Genomic DNA, 13507 nt, shown 5'->3' on the forward strand with positions numbered 1-13507 from the left:
TGCAATGCGAAAAAAATTAGCATTGCACTGCTAACGCTAAAAAAAATGTATGCGTTAATGTTCCTGCACCAGCGGGAATGCGTAAAAATGGACGCAATGTGGTCCGCGGACCCAGAGGTTGGCAAAAATGAAACTAGCTGGCGGCGGGGGACTGGAGCAGCAGTGAGTGACTACGAGGGCACAGGATGGCTGCATGGGGCTGGGAGAAGCCCCCAGGTAAGTGAAACACTTTTTTTTGCCTGACAATTCCTTTAATGGCATTTCTGAGGTACCATCACTACTGCAATAAAGACCGGGTATTCCTGATCAATGTTCAATCTGGATTTCTATTAACGGTAAATATCAATCAGGATTCCATTTTTTACATTTCATTTTGTACAGTGGTACACACTTAATGAGGAACTGTAGTGAAAATAACAATAACATTACTTATTTTTACAATTTTAATTTATAGGTTATTTAGTCAGTGTTTGCCCATTGTAAAATCTTTCCTCTCCCTGATTTGCAATCTGACATTTATCACAGCTAATGACAGCTTTAGTTCTGCCAGGTGATTTTTATGGAATGTTCGTTACTGAGAGTTTTATGCACAAGTGAGATACTGCTTGCTTGACAGGACAGTTGGAAAAAGCTGTTATTTCCCACAATGCAACGAGGTTCACAAACAGCAAACTGTCAGGACCAGGGTCATGACATCACACTGTGGGAGGGGTTTCACCACAATATCAGCCATACAGACCCCCCTGATGATCTATTTGAGAGAAGGTAAAGATTTCTCATGGAAAAGGGGTAATGGCTACTGATTAGAATGAAGTTCAATCCTTGGTTAAAGTTCCTCTTTAACACGGTCACCAAAATACTAACTTAATGATTGATTCAGGTGATACAATCACACACACAGCACATGTATGGGCCTCAAGGTGTTCTCTGGCCTAAAGAACAATCCTTTTTACATCATCCCAGCAGTCTGCTATAGCTACAAAAGGCTAGGAATCTCTGGGAGACTGAACAAGCCATCTCACACATTCATCAAACAATGATAGAGGATGCCAGAATGTAAAAAGTAAGAAAGAAACAGACAGAAGGACCCAATTAGAAAAAGGCAAAGAGGGAACTGTAAAGACACAGACGTGGCAACACAATCAAGGCTCTGAAGAAACAGCCCAGTGTGAGGACAATCAGCAAAATAATGGGCAGGATATGGCTACTGGAGGGGGGGGGGGGGGGTGTGTGTGATAACAAGTGCTTCTATCTGATGAAAGCAGTGCCGACACGCAGAAAAGGAAAGGAGGTACTTTGATCAGTGAGTGTTGCTTCTTTTCACTACATAAATCTATAATGAATCAAAGTGTTTCTATCACATCTATGGACTGGCAATAACGGCATGAGGTTCTAGCGGACAGTTGTGTATCATTTACATCTCCATTTCTCTCAGCCCAAAAGGGTCAAAACTGGATGCTCAGCCAGCATTCCTGACACCTCATTGTTGATTTCTGATACCCGAAGCAAAAGCAATAAATTAAAGGACAACTGAAGTGAGAGGAATATGGAGGCTGCCATATTTTATTTTACTTAAAGCGGACCCAATCCAAACATTTTTTTAATTCAAAATATTTAGTTGCACCACTCTGACACATACAAAGATAAATAAACACTCCTTCAAGCCTATGAGCATTTCAGTGTAAGCTTTTCACCCTTCTCTTTTCATAACTAGGGTTATACAGGTGGCAGCCACTACTTCTGAGCTTAGCAGGAGGTTTTAGATCATGGGTGTGTCAGGGGAGTCGTCTATGTGAAATCTTACACAAGCTGAGATCACCTCCCCTGTGACATCATCAGTAGCAGCCTGTGTTTTGTTTTTTATCTCCTCCACCAGTCTGCCAGATTCTGTACCGGCAATATGAAAGGAAGGGAGGGGTTTCTCCAATAAATGTACAATATTTTATATTTCTCATCATGCAGGTGAAAAAGGCTGCTATTTATTATAATTTAGAAAACAGATTTTATTTCTGAAATCTCGTATTTTTAATTTAGGTCCACTTTAACCAGTAATACCAGTTGCCTGGCTTTCCTGACGATTCTCTGCCTCTAATACTTTTAGCCGTAGACCCTGAACAAGCATGCAGCAGATCAGGTGTTTCTGAAATAATTGTCAGCTCCGACAAGATAAGCTGCATGCTTGTTTCTGGTGTTATTCAGATCCTACTGCAGCCAAACAGATCAGCAGGGCTGCCAGGCAACTGGTACCTTTTAAGAGGCAATAAATATGGCAGCCTCCATATTCTTCTCACTACAGTTGTCCTTTAAGTCAGAGAGATGAACACGGAAAATCGTTCAGCAGAATGCAGCGCTCCAATTTATGCCAAGCTCTGTAAACATAAACATGATGTGGGGTGAAGGTCCAAGTTTTCTTTCTAATGGACCCCTGAAGGTAGAGGGATATGGAGGCTGCCATATTTATTTCCCTTTAAACAAAACCAGCTGCCTGGCAGTCCTTGTAGCCTCTTTGGCTGCAGTAGTCTGAATCACACGCCTGAAACAAGCATGCAGCTAATCTAGTCAGGCTTCAGTCAGAGCACCTGAACTGCATGCTTGTTCAGGGTCTATGGGTCTGATGCCCTACACTGCAGTAAGCCATGCGCAGCAGCATAGAGTAGTAAGAGGTACCTAATTACAAGTGCACCTGAAGCATGTTACTTACCTATGCTGCCAGGAACTCCATCAAACCAGGAAGAAGGAATTAGCGGCGTTATGTTACGCGAGTGGGTGGCATGCATCGGCATAGGTCCGTTAACAAATCCGCCCCCAGCCAAGGGCAGAGCCATCTAATTTAAATTTCAATTACGAGTGGTTAGATACTCATAGCTAACCATACTACTATGGCTCCCAAATTTCAGCCAAACTTGTATCATCTAAAAATTTCCAGCAGGGTAGCTCAGGTACTATGGTCATAATGCTTATCAGAGCTGCTCTTTAACCTCCTGGGCATTACGGATGAGCTCAGCTTGTCCAGTAACGCCGTGGTGTATTGCTCAGGCCCTGGTGGGCCGATTTGCATAATTTGTTTTTTAAACACGCAGCTAGCACTTTGCTAGCTGCGTGTTTGTTCCGGTCACCGCCACTCGCCCCTGATCCGCCACTACCCCCCGCGAAAGAGGCCCCCCCCCCCGCAAACCCCTTGCGAAGCCTGGCCAATCACTGCCAGGCTGTACTATCGGGTGGATCGGGACTCCCCCTGACGTCATTCCGATTGTCACCATGTTGACGGGGAAAGCCCATAAAGAAAACCGTTCAGAACGGGATTTCCTGTTGGGTATTTGCGCCGGCGGCGATCGGAGGGGTGGATGGGAAAGCGAAGGGAGGGGGAAGCATGTAGCTAGCGCTAGGCTAGCTACATTAAAAAAAAAAACAACAACTATAAAAAAAAACTCCCGCGACCGCGCGCCGCAATTAATCGGAACGCCAGGGAGGTTAAAAGTAAGTACAGTTTTTCAGGTAGGAGTAATACAAGTACATAATATTTACTGTTTATAACCTCAGAAGGAACCACCTTCAGCCCTCGGCAGAATTTAGCTTATTATTCACAGACCCAATCAATTCTGATTATACTTGTAAATGAGTAGTGATCTGCACAGTGCCGTTGTGGCAGCAATACAACGCTGTCTTCTGCCAATAGCCATGCATAAGTACAGTCATCAAGCTACTTTGCCTGGACCTCTGTAGATTTCTTGGTAAATGCTGAGGCTAATGAGAAAGGACATACAGTAAAACAAAAATGTTATAATATGATGCAGTAAACTCCAGTAAAGTGTACAACCTACAATGTGCAGGTACCAAATGACTGTAGGCAAGAGGCATCTGGAGGAACTGTACATTAGTTAAGCTCCCTGGTGTTCAATTTCCCCAGGATTTCTGTGCAAAAAGTGATCCAACTAATCTTCATAACCTTTTTTCCTGTAACTTGCCAAAATACGTCAAGCAAGGGTCTAGTATACATTTTAAGTTAAATAAAAGCTCGAAAACACAATATTTAAACAATTTCAAAATGACTCCCCAAAACCTCTGATTATACATACTTCAAAGCTGCAGCTGCTCAACCTGCACTAATCCGAAAGTAAAAGTGGCCATACATCTAGCGACCATGGGCAGATTCAACCTAGAGACATATCTCGCGAATCAAATCTGATGGAGAGAGATCGGTCGGTTGCACCTACTCCGCAGGGCGATTCCCGTATCAGTCTGCCGTGCCCGTTGCCTCACGGGTGCCCCCCTAGGGTATAAATGCACTCCTGTGTGTGCATTTATACATTACCTGTCCTGTGTCGTCCACCAAGGGGTGCCCATCTGTCTTTGGAATTACCCGCAGATTATTGCAGGTAAATAGCCAGGGCTAGGTGCCCCCAGAATAGCTTAGCCAGGTACAGGTGTTACCCCAGTATAGAGTAGCAAGGTACAGGTGCCCCCCAGCATAGCCTAGGTAGGTACAGTTGCCCCCTAGGATAGGCTAGGCAGGTACAGGTGCCTCCCAGGATAGACTAGTTAGGTACAGGTGTCTGCCAGGATAGGCTAGGTAGGTACAGGTGTCCCCCCAGGATAGGCTACGTAAGTACAGGTGTCCCCCCAGGATAGGCTACGTAAGTACAGGTGTCCCCCCAGGATAGGCTACGTAAGTACAGGTGTCCGCCAGGATAGGCTGGGTAGGTACTGGTGTCCGCCAGGATAGGCTATATAGGTACAGGTGTCCGCCAGGATAGGCTGGGTAGGTGCAAGTATCCCCTAGTATAGGCTAGCAAGAAACAAGTGCCCCCCAGTTTAAGTTTCTTCATTGAAGTGGCTCCAGTAGATGTTAGCTAGCAATAGGCTAGGTAGTATAGGTGCCCCCCATCCCGTTACCACCAGATCCCCCAGCTCTTACTCGCCAATCCTTTATCCAGCGATCGCCGCAGCCTCCCCACACAGCTCTGGTATTATCTATGGGGAGGTTTCAGGACTGCGCGTGACGTCATCAATTACAGCAAAAAAAAAGGCTCGAAATATCTCACTTTGCAGGTAATGAATCCATTCCATATACAGGTCCTTCTCAAAAAAAATGAGCATATTGTGATAAAGTTCATTATTTTCTGTAATGTACTGATAAACATTAGACTTTCATATATTTTAGATTCATTACACACAACTGAAGTAGTTCAAGCCTTTTATTGCTTTAATATTGATGATTTTGGCATACAGCTCCTGAAAACCCAAAATTCCTATCTCAAAAAAATAGCATATCATGAAAAGGTTCTCTAAACAAGCTATTAACCTAATCAACTAATTAACTCTAAACACCTGCAAAAGATTCCTGAGGCTTTTAAAAACTCCCAACCTGGTTCATTACTCAAAACCGCAATCATGGGTAAGACTGCCGACCTGACTGCTGTCCAGAAGGCCATCATTGACACCCTCAAGCAAGAGGGTAAGAGACAGAAAGAAAATTCTGAACGAATAGGCTGTTCCCAGAGTGCTGTACCAAGGCACCTCAGTGGGAAGTCTGTGGGAAAGAAAAAGTGGCAGAAAACGCTGCACAACGAGAAGAGGTGACCGGACCCTGAGGAAGATTGTAGAGATGGATCGATTCCAGACCTTGGGGGACCTGTGGAAGCAGTGAACTGAGTCTGGAGTAGAAACATCCAGAGCCACTGTGTACAGGCGTGTGCAGGAAATGGGCTACAGGTGCCGCATTCCCCAGGTAAAGCCACTTTTGAACCAGAAACAGCAGCAGAAGCGCCTGACCTGGGCTACAGAGAAGCAGCACTGGACTGTTGCTCAGTGGTCCAAAGTACTTTTTTCGGATGAAAGCAACTTGTGCATGTCATTCCGAAATCAAGGTACCAGAGTCTGGAGGAAGACTGGGGAGAGGGAAATGCCAAAATGCCTGAAGTCCAGTGTCAAGTACCCACAGTCAGTGATGGTCTGGGGTGCCATGTCAGCTGCTGGTCTTGGTCCACTGTGTTTTATCAAGGGCAGGGTCAATGCAGCTAGCTATCAGGAGATTTTGGAGCACTTCATGCTTCCATCTGCTGAAAAGCTTTATGGAGATGAAGATTTCATTTTTCAGCACGACCCGGCACCTGCTTACAGTGCCAAAACCACTGGTAAATGGTTTACTGACCATGGTATTACTGTGCTCAATTGGCCTGCCAACTCTCCTGACCTGAACCCCATAGAGAATCTGTGGGATATTGTGAAGAGAAAGTTGAGAGACGCAAGACCCAACACTCTGGATGAGCTTAAGGCCGCTATCAAAGCATCCTGGGCCTCCATAACACCTGAGCAGTGCCACAGGCTGATTGCCTCCATGCCACGCCGCATTGAAGCAGTCATTTCTGCAAAAGGATTCCCAACCAAGTATTGAGTGCATAACTGAACATAATTATTTGAAGGTTGACTTCACTTTTCTTTTATTAGTCGGATGAACTATGCTAATTTTTTGAGATAGGAATTTTGGGTTTTCATGAGCTGTATGCCAAAATCATCAATATTAAAACAATAAAAGGCTTGAACTACTTCAGTTGTGTGTAATGAATCTAAAATATATGAAAGTCTAATGTTTATCAGTACATTACAGAAAATAATGAACTTTATCACAATATGCTAATTTTTTGAGAAGGACCTGTATTAGTTTCACCTATTAAGTTGAATTACTGAAATAGATGGACTTTTGCACAGTATTTTAATTTTTGCAAACCACCTATATGTATCGAATGCATCTAGGGCCAGTTTTTTTAGAGGGAGGTCAATTAACATATCTATTTTTTTGGGAAGTTGGAGGAAACCGGAGTGCCTGGAGGAAACCCATCCAGACACAGGGAGAACTTACAAACTCGGTTGTGAAACAGTGAAAAGTCTTAAGTTGTACAATTGGGCGTGACCAAACAATCCTTGCATTAGTGGGGAGGTGATCAGGAGTAAAGTCACCACTGGATGGGTCAGCAATGATTAAACTATGTTTTTACGAATTCAGTTAATGACCCCTCCACTTTCCCCAATGGTAGTTAGAGTCTAGCAAATCCTCTTAAACTAAACCCTCAGCAAACTGTCCAATAATTCCCCTAATCATCCATCATATGGTTCTTTTAACCTCCTCAGCGGTATGGACTGATATATCCGTCCATCACCGCCGGAGGTCGCCGCTCAGGCCCTGCTGGGCCGATTTTTACAAACTAAAAAGCAGCACACGCAGCCGGCACTTTGCCAGCCGCGTGTGCTGCCTGATCGCCGCCGCTCTGCGGCGATCCGCCGCGAGCAGCGGCGAAAGAGGGTCCCCCCAGCCGCCCGAGCCCTGCGCAGCCGGAACAAAAGTTCCGGCCAGCGCTAAGGGCTGGATCGGAGGCGGCTGACGTCAGGACGTCGGCTGACGTCCATGACGTCACTCCGCTCGTCGCTATGGCGACGATGTAAGCAAAACAAGGAAGGCCGCTCATTGCGGCCTTCCTTGTTTATTCTGGGCGCCGGAGGCGATCGGAAGAACGCCTCCGGAGCGCCCTCTAGTGGGCTTTCATGCAGCCAACTTTCAGTTGGCTGCATGAAACAGTTTTTTTTTTATTAAAAAAAAAACCCTCCCGCAGCCTCCCTGGCGATCTTAATAGAACGCCAGGAAGGTTAAAGGACAACTGAAGTGAGAGGGATGTGGAGGCTGCCATATTTATTTCCTTATAAACTATTCCATTTGCCTGGCAGCCCTGCTTGTCTGTTTCCCTGCAGTAGTGTCTGAACTACACCAGAAACAAGCATGCAGCTAATCTTGTCAGATCTGACAATAATTTCAGATACACCTGATTTCCTGCATGCTTGTTCAGGATCTGTGGCTAAAAGTATTAGTGGCACATGAACAGCAGGACAGTCAGGCAACTGGTATATGGCAGCCCCCATATACCTCTTGATTCATACTGCCTCAAGTACTCCCTTATAAAGTTTCTAATGAAAGGAAAGTCCTATCCAGGGCTGTAACTAGGGGGGGGGGGGGGGGGGAGCAGCCACTGCGACCGCAGGGGAGGTCCAGTGTGCACGGTCCCCCACCTACTGACCTTCCCTTTCTCTGCTACTACAGATTAGGCGATTTTGTGGCTACATGTGGTATATATGTGAAGATCCTGAAGGCCACACTTGTTCTATGAGCCTTGAAAAACGGGCCCCCAGGCTGTGAGGTCACCAAGATGAGACAAAGGAAGGGTTATGGGCCTCAAAGTTTTTTTGGGGGGCTCAAAGTTTTGCTGTAGGCCCTATGATTTGTTATTACACCCCTGTTCCTATCCCAAGAGGAAGGAGATCTTACTAGCCATGGAAACCTTGAATCCAAGATCAGTAAGCAGACATCAACATGCTGAAATGTAGCATGACATGATTCATATTGTGCTCCAATGTCTGAAAAGTTTAAAGCTCTCCATGTCAAAAAACAAAACAAAAAAAAAACAAAGAGAACCTGCTAGATGCAATAATAAGGCAGCACCAGGCTGGAAGCCTTTAAGCTTTAAATTCAGTAACGCTTCAAAGTATGACAGGAAAATCCTCACACCTGAACAAAAGAAAAGCCCACAAGCCAGGTCTCCTGCTGGAGACACATTTGACAGCCTTAGAATCGCCAAGTAAGTGGTAAAGGGATGGCAAATCTGGCTGGGGAGTCCCTGGAGATGGAGACAAGGAACCCTGTACGACCTCTTGGCTGGAGCTGCTGGGACAACACCTGAATACGACGACACTTTGGGGAAAAAAAGGTTTCCTTAAAGACTAAATCCTAAAGGGCAACAATATGAAATCAAAGACACCCATCACAACGATATTTCTCAATGTAGAGGTTCTGTCTTCACGTCAGATGCATGCATTTCACACTGGGTTTCTGCTACCATCTGAAGAATCATTCCTAACATAATTGGACAGACTTGATATCGATCATCACCTCATATTAACTGTACCTGCTATGACTTTGAACTAAAGCTGATGTTGAGATGAGCGGTCCCTTGACAGCTGCCTTTTTAAACGCCTGATCTCATAGTGATAACTCCCTCCAGTCTCATCTGTGTGCATAAAACAGTAGGCAGAGCACAGTCACTGTGTGAAATGTAAGTAACCATGGCACTCTGCTAGATTGTAGAATGTTCACTCTAGGGCTAAGATCAGGGGCAGGTTGGGCAAAGAAGAGCTTAGCAGCTGTTGGCTCTGAGAAGACCAGCTCTGAGCTTCAGAGTCTTCTTTAAACAAAATGGGTTAAAGAGGCACTGTAATGACATACAGTAGACTGTAATACATTATTCAGGATACTCTCGTTAGAAAGTGAACATGAGGAATAAATAAGAGAGAGGAATCAAATAATACTGCGCTTTGGGAACTGAAGTTAAGGGGTGTTCTTAAAAGGGACCCTGGGACAATGAAACTGGTACTTATCTGGGTCTTCCTCCAGCCCACTGTAGGCCGCAAGGTCCCCGGCATCCCCCTGGGTCCTCTCCCGGTCTTGCTGGCACCTCCGTTACCGGCAACTTTTGGGCTCAAGGTCGGCTGGTTCTTCCTGAATGGAGACGCTCCACATCACCACGCCAGCTGGCATGACAGTCCTGCGCAAGCGCGGTTCAGAGTTAGAAAACCGCACATGCGCAGGATTGTCGCACCGGACTGCGCGATGACATGTGCAGGCCGGCGTGATGATGTAGAGCGTCTCCGTTCATGGAAGAACTGGCTGACCTTCAGCCTGAAAGTCGCCAGGAAGGGTGGCGCCAACAGGACCGGAAGAGGAGCCAGGAGAACACCAGGGAACCTTGCGGCCTACGGTGGGCTGGAGGAAGCCCCAGGTAAGAGACAGTGGAAAAATGATTAGTTCAGTTTTACTCATATTAAGTTTTAAGAAGCGAGAGGTAATGAAAGAGGATATAGTAGACAAGGAATCAGGAACACTTGTGAGGAGGTAGTTAACCCCCTTGCCATTACAATTCTGGCGGCAAGGGAGCAGCGCAGCACGTTTTTAATTTTTTTTTTTTTTTAAATCATGCAGCGAGCCCAGGGCTCGATACATGATAGCCGCTGACAAGCGGCATCCCCCTATCCACTCTGATCGTCTTGGGGGGGGGGGGGGGGCGGTGGGGACGGGTTTGCGGCGAATCGGCGGCGATCGGAAACTGCACACAGCTAGCAAAGTGCTAGCTGCGTGCAGTAAAAAAAAAATTTCAAATTGGCCCAGCGGGGCCTGAGAAATCCTCCTACGCAGGTTACCGGGATAACCGGCAAGGAGGTTAAAGAGGAACTCCAGTGAAAATAATGTAATAAAAAAGTGCTTCATTTTTACAATAATTATGTATAAATGATTTAGTCAGTGTTTGCCCATTGAAAAATCTTTTAAATCCCTGATTTACATTCTGGTATTTATCACATGGTGACATTTTTACTGTTGGCAGGTGATGTAGCTGCTGCATGCTTTTTTGGCAGTTGGAAACAGTTGTAAACAGCTATTTCCCACTATGCAACAAGGTTGACAGACAGGAAACTGCCAGGAGTACCACGGTACTCAGAGTTTCTTGTGGGAGGGGTTCCACCACAATATCAGTCATACAGCGCCCCCTGATGGTCTGTTTGTGAAAAGGAATAGATTTCTCATGTAAAGGGGGTATCAGCTACTTATTGGGATAAAGTTCAATTCTTGGTCGGAGTTTCTCTTTAAAGAGACACTGAAGCGAAAAAAAAAGGATATTATGATTTGTATGTGTAGTACAGCTAAGAAAAAAAACATTAAGATCAGATACATCAGTCTAATTGTTTCCAGTGCAGGAAGAGTTGAGAAACTCCAGTTGTTATCTCTATGCAAAAAAGCTATTAAGCTCTCTGACAAACTTGGTTGTGGAGAGGGCTGTTATCTGACTTTTATTATCTGAACTGTAATTGAACTGTTTACTTTTCCTCTAGCAGAGAAGAGTTTATTACTTCACAGACTGCTCTGAAAGACTCATTTTGAATGCTGAGTGTTGTGTAATCTAATCTGGACATATTATAGAGTGATGCAATGTTAGAAAAAACACTATATACCTGAAAATAAAAATATGAGAATATTTTCTTTGCTGCTAATCTTCTAGTAATTATTCATAGTACACAACCAATTCATTATATCATATTTTTTTTCGCTTCAGTGTCTCTTTAAGGTCTGGGGTTGAGGTACAGTTGTGTATCATCTGCATAGATGTGGTATTGAAAACAAAAGTGAGTTAAGTTGCCAAGACTATGCATGTAGATGGAAAAGAGGAGGGGGGCAAGGACAGAGTCCTGAAGTACCCTCACAGAAAGGATGTGGAGAGATCATCTAATCTGCGTATATGATTGTGAAAGCCCTTCTAGAGACATAGGAAGTTATCCACCTACAGATGAAAGTATCTGTTGGCGTAAGGTGTGGTCAAACGCATTAAGCGCAGAGGAAAGATCAAGAAAAATCTAATGTTGAGAACACATGGTTCTTTTCTGGCGCTCGATTCTCCTCTCGATCGTTTTTGCTGCTCGATTCTGCAATTGATTCTCTTTATCTTTCACTCGGTTTTATCTTTTTCCATTAACTTCTATCAGAAATTGAGCGGCGAAAGGATCGAAAGGGAGATCGGACATGTCGGAAATTATCGAACCATCTAATCACCTCAAAAACGAACCCTGTATTCCCAGCATAACAGGTTGACAATGAGATGCTAATTCCTGTCTTGTTTGCAACCTGAGGAGGAATATACATGTGCATGCCTCTGAACAAGGACATTTGCAGAAGGCACAGGCTGACTGCAACGACCGGCTGAAGGGGCACTACTGCACAACTGACCACAGCAGACAGAAGCTGGAAACAGTACTGTACTAGTGTTCTTTATAGGAGCTCAATAGTAGATCATCTGTGTGCAAGCAGCTGGTAAGTGGGTTCAGGGGGTCCAGATCCCCACCACCTATGGGCACACAGATTATGTACCAAAAGAAGACTTCCATACAGTACTGTGGGTATCTTCTGTTTGTTATTTAAAGGAGTACTGTAGAAGGGTAGGAAAAAAAAAAGTTGAACTTACCTGGGGCTTCTAATGGTCCCCCGTAAATGCCATGTGCCCGCGCAGCCACTCACCGATGCTCAGGTAACTGCCACCAGTTAACTTCCGGAATTTCCAACATTAAAGTTGGAAAACCACGGCCCTGCTCGGCCTCACTCCCGCTGACGTCACCGGGAGTGTACTGCGCAGGCACAGTACGGTCTGCGACTGCGCAGTACACTCCTGGTGACGTCAGCGGGAGCGAGGACGCGGCCGCACAGTGGAAGTGAACAGGAGGCGGAGCCGGAGCATCGGTGAGTGGCTGCGTGGTCACAGGACGTCTGCGGGGACCATTAGAAGCCCTGGGTAAGTTCAACTCTTTTTCCCCCAACAGTACTCCTTTAAAGAAATATGAACGTGCACAGTCAATAGATTAAAGGAATGATTATTACTTTGCATTTATATGGAATGCAATTATGATGTTACTGCTTCTCCAGGACTTATCACGGGCATCACCTTTCCCGTGGGACCCTCTCCCCCGGCCTGTACATCACGCTCTGAGCCTGGAAACCTTCAAACGTACTCTCAAAACATACAAACAAATACAGAACATTTATATCGCGCTTTTCTGCTGGCGGACTCAAAGCACCAGAGCTGCAGCCACTAGGACGCGCTCTATAGGCGGTAGCAGTGTTAGGGAGACTTGCCCAAGGTCTCCTACTGAAGAGGTGTTGGCTTACTGAACAGGCAGAGCCGAGATTCGAACCCTGGTCTCCTGTGTTAGAGGCAGAGCCCTTAACCATTACACTATCCAGCCATACCTACCCAGACAAGCCTATAATTTGCTATAGGCAGATATAGGTCCGCTAACTCCTGTCTCTCTATCCCTGATATCTCCAACCCCCTGCCCTCTAGATTGTAAGCACACATGGGCAGAGACTTCCTAGTTTTTCTTATTCTGCTGTAATTCATCATATGAACGAGTACCAGTATTGGCGATATCTCAAACAACATATCATCTATGCATGTATTTGTATTGCTGGATATCGTGATTGTGCAGAGTTTTGATCTTCTCACATATCTATGCTCACCACTATTTGTTCTGTACTATGTACAGCTCTACGGAAGATGTTGGCCCTATATAAACAAATTGCTGATGCCCAGGTATGTATTTGGCGGGTGTTGGCTCCACCCACTTTTTCTAACCCTCACCCACAACTACTCAAGTTTGTGAGCTTTGCGGTCTTTGGCATCAATAATTTGCATCGAAATGAAACAAATCTGATTGGCTGTTTGTGGCTTTTCTGAATTTGAACGCCTGTCACCCAGTGACCAACTGTACTAGGTTTGAGGCTTGTGCCATTAACATTGCAAGAATATCAGCAATTAAATATTCCCCTTGAAAAGCAATAGGTGAATTTTGATTGGCTTCTCTGGATGCTATAAAATGAAAAAAAAAACCGCAGAAAAAACGTAGCATGCAGTACCGATTAAAAATC

General features: G+C 45.1%; 1 protein-coding gene across 2 annotated transcripts in view; it reads right to left on the reverse strand.

Annotated features, from left to right (window-relative positions):
* CWF19L2 (CWF19 like cell cycle control factor 2) overlaps positions 1-13507 on the reverse strand; it is a 229768-nt gene that overhangs the window by 61784 nt on the left and 154477 nt on the right. The gene's annotated exons all lie outside the window — the stretch shown is intronic.

This window comes from Hyperolius riggenbachi, chromosome 2 (assembly GCF_040937935.1).
Source record: "Hyperolius riggenbachi isolate aHypRig1 chromosome 2, aHypRig1.pri, whole genome shotgun sequence".
Classification (NCBI taxonomy): Eukaryota; Metazoa; Chordata; class Amphibia; order Anura; family Hyperoliidae; genus Hyperolius; species Hyperolius riggenbachi.